A 9,644-nucleotide genomic window follows, 5' to 3' on the forward strand; every position below is an offset into this window, starting at 1 on the left:
ACACACACACACACACAGTGGCATTCCTGTCTAGCAGCAAGGCGGAGGGTGGTATCCATCACTGCTGCTTCCATCTCAGGGGAGATGATTGATTCCTAGACTGGTCTGTATCATGTGTCGAATGCCACAGCTGAGGTGCATTATTTTTGTCTCATTCTGGACTTTTAATCACAAAACATGACATCTACACTAACTTTAACAGAAATCATTGTTTAACTGTCATGTGAAAATGGCTTGACTTTGCACCTAGCCCGAGACCAAGACAAGACCAAGACCAGAATGTACAAAGACCAAAACAAGACCAAAACCAGAAAAAAAAAAAAACAATAATTACTGCCCTAAAACATACAGTATACTGTACACAGGTACCTGCCTTAATATAACTAATATTGACCAAAGCTCTCTGTGTGAGGGCCAGAAAAATAATTTTGGTACAGATGTGAAATGCTAATGTTAGCTAGCTAGCGTTGCTAACATCACTTRTGCAYKGTAAAAATGGTAAAYGGACTGAACTTATATAGTGCTTTATCAGGTCCCTCTGGACCCCAAAGTGCTTTACACTTACAGACATTCACCCATTCACACACTGATGATGGTAAGCTACACTGTAGCCACAGCTGCCCTGGGGTGCACTGACAGAAGCGATGCTACCATGCATCAGCGCCACTGGACCCTCTGACCAGCATCAGTAGGCAAGTGGGTGAAGTGTCTTGCCCCTTGGGCAGCAACTGACACGGCTGGAATGGGGGAATTGAACTGGTGACCTTCCATTTACAGGACGACTCTCCTAATCACTCCGCCACAGCCGCCCATAGCTAATTTTTTTGTGCTTCTTTTCTAAGTGACAATAAAAGTTTGACATAGTCCCCACCTTCTCTGAAAATGAAGCACTGCAGAGTTTACAAATCGCTGTACACTTTTTTTCTGGTTGTTGTTTAACAAATATGTGCTTTATGATTTATTGACGTTATTGCATTACTGAAGATTTTGCCGACATTTTCTCCTATTAAGACAATCACTGTTCACTTTCATGAAGCTCTGTGTTGCAAGTGAAAAAAGTGTGTGTGTACTTGAATTTGTTAGCTTTTTAGGACCGTTTCTGGCATACACGCCTACCTTGTCAAGACCAACAAACYGAGGCAGTTTAAAGAGTTAAATGAAGTGAAGTCTACACACACATGTGAACACACACACAGTGGCATTCCTGTCTAGCAGCAAGGCGGAGGGTGGTATCCATCACTGCTGCTTACTTGCTGCCTTGTTATGGGGACCAAAAACYKGTCCTTATATTGTGGAAGTCCATATTTGAGTTGGGGGGTTAAGTTTAGGACTAAGGTGTGAGTTTATGTTAGGTTTAGGATTAGGCATACTGGTGGGGTTAGGTTTAGGGTAAGTGGGTCAAGGTTATGCTATAAAAACAACTGGAAATGAATAGAAGTCATTGAATAGGTAGCACAACGGCTCAGTGATACTGATGCCTCACAGCAAGAAGGTCCACGGTTCAACCCCCGGTTCGGACCTGGGGTCTTCCTTGAGATTGGTGTCGAATACTACAGCACTGTTCTGCAGACCCTAAGTAGAATGTTAATTTGTCTGTGTGATCTTGCTTTAATGCTAAGCCTTCAATCAGTTGCAGACACTATAATGTGCACTTTTAAGAACTCTTTGGATGACCATGGAAATGAGTAGACATCTAAATCTATGTAATTTACTCAGTAAGATTCATGAACAATGAAACCCTGTTTAGCCAGCTACTCCTCCGTCCCTCTCCTGCTCTGCCGTGTCCATCTCCTAATCAGATTAAAACATTATATTTCAGGTTGTCGCCTTAATCAGTGTAATAAAGGGTCAGTGGGAGCGCTGATGCCCATTAATGCCATTAGGCTGCTGCTGAAAGGAGAGGATTTGCAGAAAAGGCCGGATCACCGCTGCTCGGAGAAGGTGAGCATTGGAGTCTCAGGTGRGGCTATTGATCTGTTTACTCCCTTATGAGCCGGCGGGACCTGTAGGAGCCACCGCACGAGAGCTCTGAAGTGGCTGTAAAGTGTTCACAGGAAAAAGGTTGCCGTTTTGCTGGATAACTTCGCCTCTTATGCTGCTCCGGGGCTCAGGAAAGTATTACAGTGGGAATGTTTCGTCGAAACGATTCGCTTTGTTACTCGTGTGGCTTTTGTTTCATCTTAAAACGCCCGCATGGATTCTGTGGCTGACTCAATGAATTTGGATAAGAGCTCGGTTTTGGCCGAGCAGATATTTCTTTTCTTGGTTGGCTAGTTTTATTTTCCATAAATCGAATAAAAAATTCAATCYGGACGCGACCCAGAACTCTGACTTTTGTCAAATCTTCTGTTTTGCGTCCCTTCTTGCAAAGTCAGAGCGCTGAGTGGTTTTAATCTACAGGCCTCACGCTGCCATGCTTTCAYGGCACAGTGGGCTTGACGAGCCGCCGCTAAGCCCTGCGTGCCCGCGATGGCAGGAAGCGGCCGGAAGCACTGCCAGGCGCTAGTCCAGTTGGACGGCCGCTGCCACTCTCCGGGGGCTAGCATCAATATGCTTCACTCGGCTTTGCTGCTTTTATGCTGCCGAGGCTGAGAGGGAGTGGTCCCTGCCAATTTGATTTATAGCTCCAGATTAGCAGCTGCGCCGAGAATCGTAGGATGTCATCCTCTTGTGAGTCTGAAGAGGCATTCTTAAGGTTTTGAGCTAACATACAGACACTTCATTTTGCACATTATGTTCCTCAGCTGCTGAAACGAGCCGCCACATAGTTTTGTGAGCCGCTCTCAGAAACGGCCATGAAAAGGGGCTGTTATCGGTGACCCCTTACAAAAGCGGCAGCATTGTGCTTTAAAGACAGAGTCTGCAATGAGCGGAGAAACAGAAAGGCCAAACTTTAGTCACGGGTCACCGTACCCTCTGAGCTGAGAGCTTCTCAACGCATCTTCCTTTTTTTCTGCCTCTTGTCTCCTTAAGATGTATTATTTTTTGCTACAAAGTTCACTGATAAATTTTTACTGAGGTTCAGACGTGCATATTTGGTTACTGGACCAAAAGTAAAAAGGAACTGGACTGGACTATCAGAGTGATATTTAGGAGACTTCATCAGTAGTTCTACCATCTTTCTTTACTCCATTTCTGGGTCGATCATTTTATACTCCTGTTTGGTCTGGCTGGCTGATTCAAAGACACAGGTCAGATGAGGTCAACTTATATGGATTTAAAACAAACCAGACTCCCTTAAGTCTTGTTTACGTCTCTTTAAAGCGAGACTTTGCATATCTGAGGTTCTATAGAAAGATTAAATAGCTCTTTGAACTGCCTCGGTTTATTGGAATATAATATACACTGCAAAAATTGTCCATCAACCAAGTCTTATGATCTTATATCCAGCATGTTTTAGACATAAAAAATTGTAAGACTTGGTTAGATGGACAGTTTTTGCAGTGCAAACCTGTRTGGATTAATGAAATAATGGCTAATTTGAAAGCAGCTGCTGCTTAATCCAAATCTTAAATATTTCACAGTGACATGCAAACACTGTTATAAACCTTTACACTGCTGTGGATTTTGTGTTATTCCAGTATTCTGGCAGAAATGTTGAGATAATCCAGCTGCTGCTMTGCTGTATGTACTTGCAAATATCCATAATTTTTTCTTTCCAAACAAGTATGTGAAGTAGACGTTTGGGGTTGCTTTCAGTCTTGTCTRTGTTTGGATTRGCTGTTATCACRTCAACCTGTATTTCTCTTAAATAARCCCATTCAAAAYGTCAATCTACATCAGGTAAGATATTGATTGTTCAAAAGCTCAAAACCACACTTACAAAWAAWWARSMWTWKTTTKRMMAARRAARRARRAAAAAAGGGAAGATGCCTATGGTTTTATTAGCAATGACATTAGCTTGCTCTGCTATGAATAAAATAATTCAGTTTTCCTTTATTTCTCATAATCATCAACAACAAAAAACAACATATATGTCTTAAATACAATTTTTCTGGTTTTGAATGTCCAGTGTTGCTCCATATTTTGGCCTCTGATTTTAAAACTATGCCTTAGCTTCTTCACAGGAACCAGAAGGAAGCAAAGTCTTCACAAACACGCCTTTTAATCTGGATTTCTCTCCTGGGTTCCTCTGCATCTGGCCTGGGAGCAGTTCAGGGTTGAAAGAAAAGATCTGAACAGCTGARCTTTCCACGTCATTTAGGCTAAAAGTGAGTTAGCTGTAAGCATTTATTTAAACATCTGAATTTGGTTAAGATTCGATGTGGGTTGGCAAGAAAAAAAAAACGTCACAAGTGGGACTTGGAGAAAAAAAGCTTTGCAGTTTTTTGGAGTTGTCAGTTCTGATTCAAATCAAATTTGTTGCCTTTTTTTGGTMCAAGCATACAGTATATTCATCTATGTCCTCCTGGAGATATCCTGTCAATACAGCCTTTAAAGCTCACTGTTAAATGATGTGTTCAATGAAATTCTGTTGACATTTTCTTCAGCTAGTAACATACGTATTTTTTTAGCGGTGTTTTTTATTTTAATTAAAAAAATTATAACTAAAAAACGACTTTTGGTTGAAAACTTTGTTTTTTTATCTCTGGATTGTAGCTTTGGATTTTGTTCTAATGCTATAGTTAATAATCAGAACTGTTTAATCTGAATCTTTAAGTCAAAAATGTGCACACAGAAAAAAAAGTTACTCTTTTTGGGCTGTTTTTTTTTTCACAGTCAGAAGGCAATTTTACACCTTGACTCAGGATTATAATTTGCAATTATGTGGCGCTTATGGTGCAATGTTTCTGCCCGTGGCCATTGATCMTCATTCGACAGCAAGAGAATGATAAAAGTCACCAATCAAATTGTCATTTGAATTATGAACCCACGGTTAAAGGAAAGAAACGAAGAAATGGAGTTTGGCACCCGAGATGAATGATGGAAGTTCATTGTCTGAATTCTGGGCCCGACTCGCTGACAGAACTGTAATCAATGTTTCTAATGAGAGCTGGAARTGAAAGCAGTTGGAGTGATGACACCAGGCAATGCTTTTGGGTTAATCTGACACTTGAGCATCRCTTTGTCCAGGCGTGTTTGAACTCTAGCTTATTAAATTTAATCCTGAGAATGAAAATTAAAGGTGATACAGTGGTAATCAAAAAATAATAATAMAAGATGGCCCAGCTACGCTGATGAATATCTAAAAAGCGGATATTTGACAGTGCTTCTCATAGAATATTGATTAAACAGGACATTCTTCATTTTGCTGCCCTTCAAATTGCCTGAGATAAATCGGACATGAAGAATAATGACTGGAGAAAACTGTAATTCACATTAAGCCGGAGCAAAGAGACAGGAAGAAGGCAATGTGAGGAATGACCAAGCTGGGGGATGTTGATCACGTCCAATTAATGCAGCGTGTTTGGTGTTTCAGTTACTGCCTGTATTCTACAAACCTTAAATCACTGCCTCCGCAACAGAAATCATCAAAGACGGCCTAACTGAGCAGCACACCAGGATCATCCCTGACTTGGTTTTCAGAGAGTCGTGATCGAATACGKCGAGTGTTTATACTGCAATTAAGTGTCAAAGTCAGCATTCAGGTGTGGATAATTTAGCTGGTATCGAGCTGCCAAAACAGCATCATTAAATTAGGCACACAGGTGAAAATAATATTTCAAATTTGAGCTGTTTATTATTTTCTTGTAATCTGCACATCTGTGATAAAAAAAAATCCTGTGCTTTGGACATCAGGTAATCTTTAATAACTTTATTCATCGAACTTATGTCATCATTATCGTCCTGGTTTTATTGGTTTCCCACARCTTTACTCTGCGTCTGAGCTTTGATTTTCTGTTCGATTCTAGAAAAAGAACTGTAAAGGAAGGCATTGCACCCCGGCACATTGCATGCTGAAAGGAAAAAAAATTGTATAGGTCTTCTGGATGGGTTCTTCTTTAATGAAACGTTTCGTCTCTCTTCCAAGAGACTTCTTCAGTCTGAGAGTTTCAGGCAAAATTCAGGCTTTTATGTCCTGCCTCCAGGTGACTGATACTCACATCACATGACCATTGTTCACCCTAATTAATCCCTTTTGTTAACAGGGGGTGGAGTGATACTGCCAATGGCAGCGCTGTAGGAGGGGGACAGCTGAAAACGGAGGCCCCCACCTCTGTTTAATGATGGACGGTCTTTCTTCACAAAAATGGCTTCTTTTACTCCTCTCTCAAACCAACGTTCCTCYCTATCAAGAATGAGAACATCCTCATCTCTGAAAGAGTGACCGCTGGCCTGTAAATGAGTGAAAACTGCAGAGTTCTGGCCATTAGAATTAGCTCGTCTGTGTTGGGACATTCTTTTGAACAGTGGCTGCTTTGTTTCCCCGATGTATAACTGGTCGCAGTCCTCCTGGCACTTCACAGCATATACAACATTGCTCTGTTTGTGCCGGGGCACCGGATCTTTGGGGTGAACCAGCCTTTGCCGTAATGTGTTTTGGGGTTTGAAAGCTACTGGGACATCATGTTTAGAAAATAAACGTCTCAGTTTCTCCGAAACACCCGCAACATACGGAATAACCACTGGTTTGGGTCTGGGTTTGGGGTCTTCATTTTCACCTGAAGGTTGCATGGAATCCTGTCTGTGTTTCCTGTCTGCTTTCAGGAAAGCCCAGTCAGGATAACCACACTGCTCCAGGGCCTGTCGTGTGTGATTTCTCTTTCTGCCTGGCTCCTGGGTTTGTAGGGACACTGTCTGCTCTGTGGTACAGAGTCCTGATCACTCCTAACTTGTGTTCCAGTGGGTGGTGGGAGTCAAAACGCAAATATTGGTCTGTGTGGGTGGGCTTACGATATACGCCAGTTTCCAACCGTCCTCCATCCGAAACTGAGACATCGCAATCCAGGAACGCCAACCTGCCATTTTTTTACATCCTCTCGTGTGAACTTAATATATTCATCCACCGAGTTGATGTGATCAGTGAAATGTTGGACTTCCTGGGCTTTAATTTTAACCCAGGTGTCGTCAACATATCTGAACCAATGGCTCGGTGGCACCCCTGAAAAGGACATCAAGGCTCTCTTTTCCACTTCCTCCATGTACAGGTTTGCAACAATAGGAGAAACTGGGGATCCCATGGCACACCCATGTTTCCGCCTATAATATTGCCCCCCGTACGTGAAGTAGGTTGATTCCAGGCACAGTTTGAGGAGTTGGCACACTTGTTCTGTGGAAAGTGTGGTTCTGCTGCTGAGAGTGGTGTCTGATTTCAATCTTGCACAGACCACATCCACTGCCTTATCAACAGGAACGCACGTGAAGAGCGATGTAACATCAAAAGAGACCATAGTTTCATCYGTCTCCATGATGACATCCCTCACCTTGTCAACAAAGTCCATAGTGTTCTGTATGTGATGTTCTGAGCTGCCAACTAAAGGACCAAGTATAGACGTCAGATATTTAGAAACATTGTAAGTGACAGAGTTGATCATGCTGACAATGGGTCTTACCGGTACATCCTGTTTGTGAATTTTGGGTAAACCATACAGACTAGGAGTGGCCTCACCTGGGTAAAGTCTATGATACAGAATCCGATTAATAGCCTTGTCCTGCTCTAAACTTTTCAGGCAATCTATTAGTTTCTTCTTGTAACCACTTCCTGGATCTCTCTTCAGCGGCTCGTATGTGGTTGTGTCGCTAAGGAGTGTCATGATGGCTAAAGGGCGATTCCACCTGTTTTCACTAAGCATCTTTAATCTGCTCTAGTTTAAAAACTAATACACACAGACTTCAAAGCTGGACTAGATTATTCTACACTGATTGCAGAATGTTTAAAACCAAAAGTGTGATTTGTGAAACATATATTTGATATGTAAAGTTTATAGGAAATATAGTGATTTCTGCACTTTTTATGCGTGGGCCAGGTCCTTTAGCCAATCCTGAAAACTTGTTTTTTTCTCATAAATTTACGAGTTATTTTTCTTGTAAATTTCTGACCTTACCATGTCAGAAAATATCTAGTTTAAATGTCGCAAATTTCTGCCTTTAATTATGGAAATTTCTGAGCTTTTTCTTGCAAATTTGCAACTTTTCAACATAAGAGAGTTAACTTTTTTTTCTCAAATTTCTGAAATTATTCTCAGAAATTCTGAGTTTTTTTCAGCGATTTCTTCCTCTTTTTTCTTCTGCAAACTGGCCCTGATACGCCGTCATTGAGGAATCATCACAGGTGAGCTGTTCTGAATTAATCTGCTGAGTTGACGTTTTATTCTCAGCGAGAATTAAAATGTTTCTTAGACAATTCACACATTTTATTCTCCACAGTTGTGTGTGCGCTCCACAGGCCATGCGCTCTGTGTGTGTTTCCAACTACGTGATAAAAATATAAAAACTTTACAGTTTACAGACTGAACTGAGGTTCTTTGATCATTTTTAGACTGCTCTGTTTTCTTGTCTGAGGTTAAATGATTTTCTGTCACGGGGTTCAGTTTCATGATCGTTTGAGTTTAAACAATAAAACTCAAAAAATAAATAAATAAAAWTCTAACACCGTTTTCAGATGCTCCTTACATCCAGAAAACAGAACAGAGTCATATTTCTGTGGATTCAGGTCAGATTCACGACTTTGTGGGTTAAAACAGTCAACTGAAAAACTTTGCGTGGCTGCCGCACATTCCCACCGCAGGTCGGTTTTGAAACATCAACGTGGGCGTAGAACCTGGCGCACGCAACTTTTTTATGTGTTTTATCCGTTTATACGAGGCCCCAGATGAATTCAGGAGCTGCATCCTTCACAGAACCCAGCTAATCAGGTCTACGTGGGCCAGGTCCTTTTTTTCCCCCGAACAAAGCAACTGCTTTAGGTTTTGTACCGCCCGGTTTTTATTTAAAGCTGTACTTCTGTCTCTGACTTCATCTGCCATTACAAGCAAAAAATTAAAAAATAAATAAATAAATCTCCCGGTCAGTTTGCAGTGCATTTTGGGTTGGAAGTTYAGTTATCCAGGAGAGATTCAGAGTATAGCCACTGCTCCTCCATATCCAGAGGAGCCAGCAGAGGGATGTTTCCTAGAAAGGGGCTTTGGGCTTGTCTGACTGGGAGGAGATGCAGAGAAGACCCATGACATGATAAAAAGACTATGCTTGTGTCCAAATTCAAGGGCTTCATCTTTCAGGGGTCAAATTTGACGGCTGATTGTGTCGYAACRATGCACAGAAAACTGTCCGAATTCGAAGGCTCCTCCTATTGCGGTCCACAAATGTGTCCTACTTTTCCCCCGATTTCAGGGATGGGTCAAGTATATTCTTCCGAGTCCACCCTATCCCTCTCTAAGGRAGAGTCCTGCTACCCTGTGGAGAAAACTGTATCAGTGATCTTGTTCTTTCGGTCACTATCCAAACTTCATGACCCCAGTTTAGGGTAGGAATGTGGACTGGTCGATAAACAGATCATTTTTTCCAAAAGTGTATTGTACTCTTTATTATGACCCCCGCACGCTAAGCGTAAGAGGGAGTCATGTTGTTTTCGTACTGGTTTTTTTCCAGTGATTTTTGGTCAACCGTAGCACAAAAACAGCTGCACCAATCAACATGAAATTTGGACTGTAGATAAGACTGACCTACACTGCACCAGCCAACAGTTTTACGATAGACCCCATATT

The sequence above is a fragment of the Austrofundulus limnaeus genome, unplaced genomic scaffold (assembly GCF_001266775.1).
Source record: "Austrofundulus limnaeus strain Quisiro unplaced genomic scaffold, Austrofundulus_limnaeus-1.0 Scaffold262, whole genome shotgun sequence".
In the NCBI taxonomy this organism is placed as follows: domain Eukaryota; kingdom Metazoa; phylum Chordata; class Actinopteri; order Cyprinodontiformes; family Rivulidae; genus Austrofundulus; species Austrofundulus limnaeus.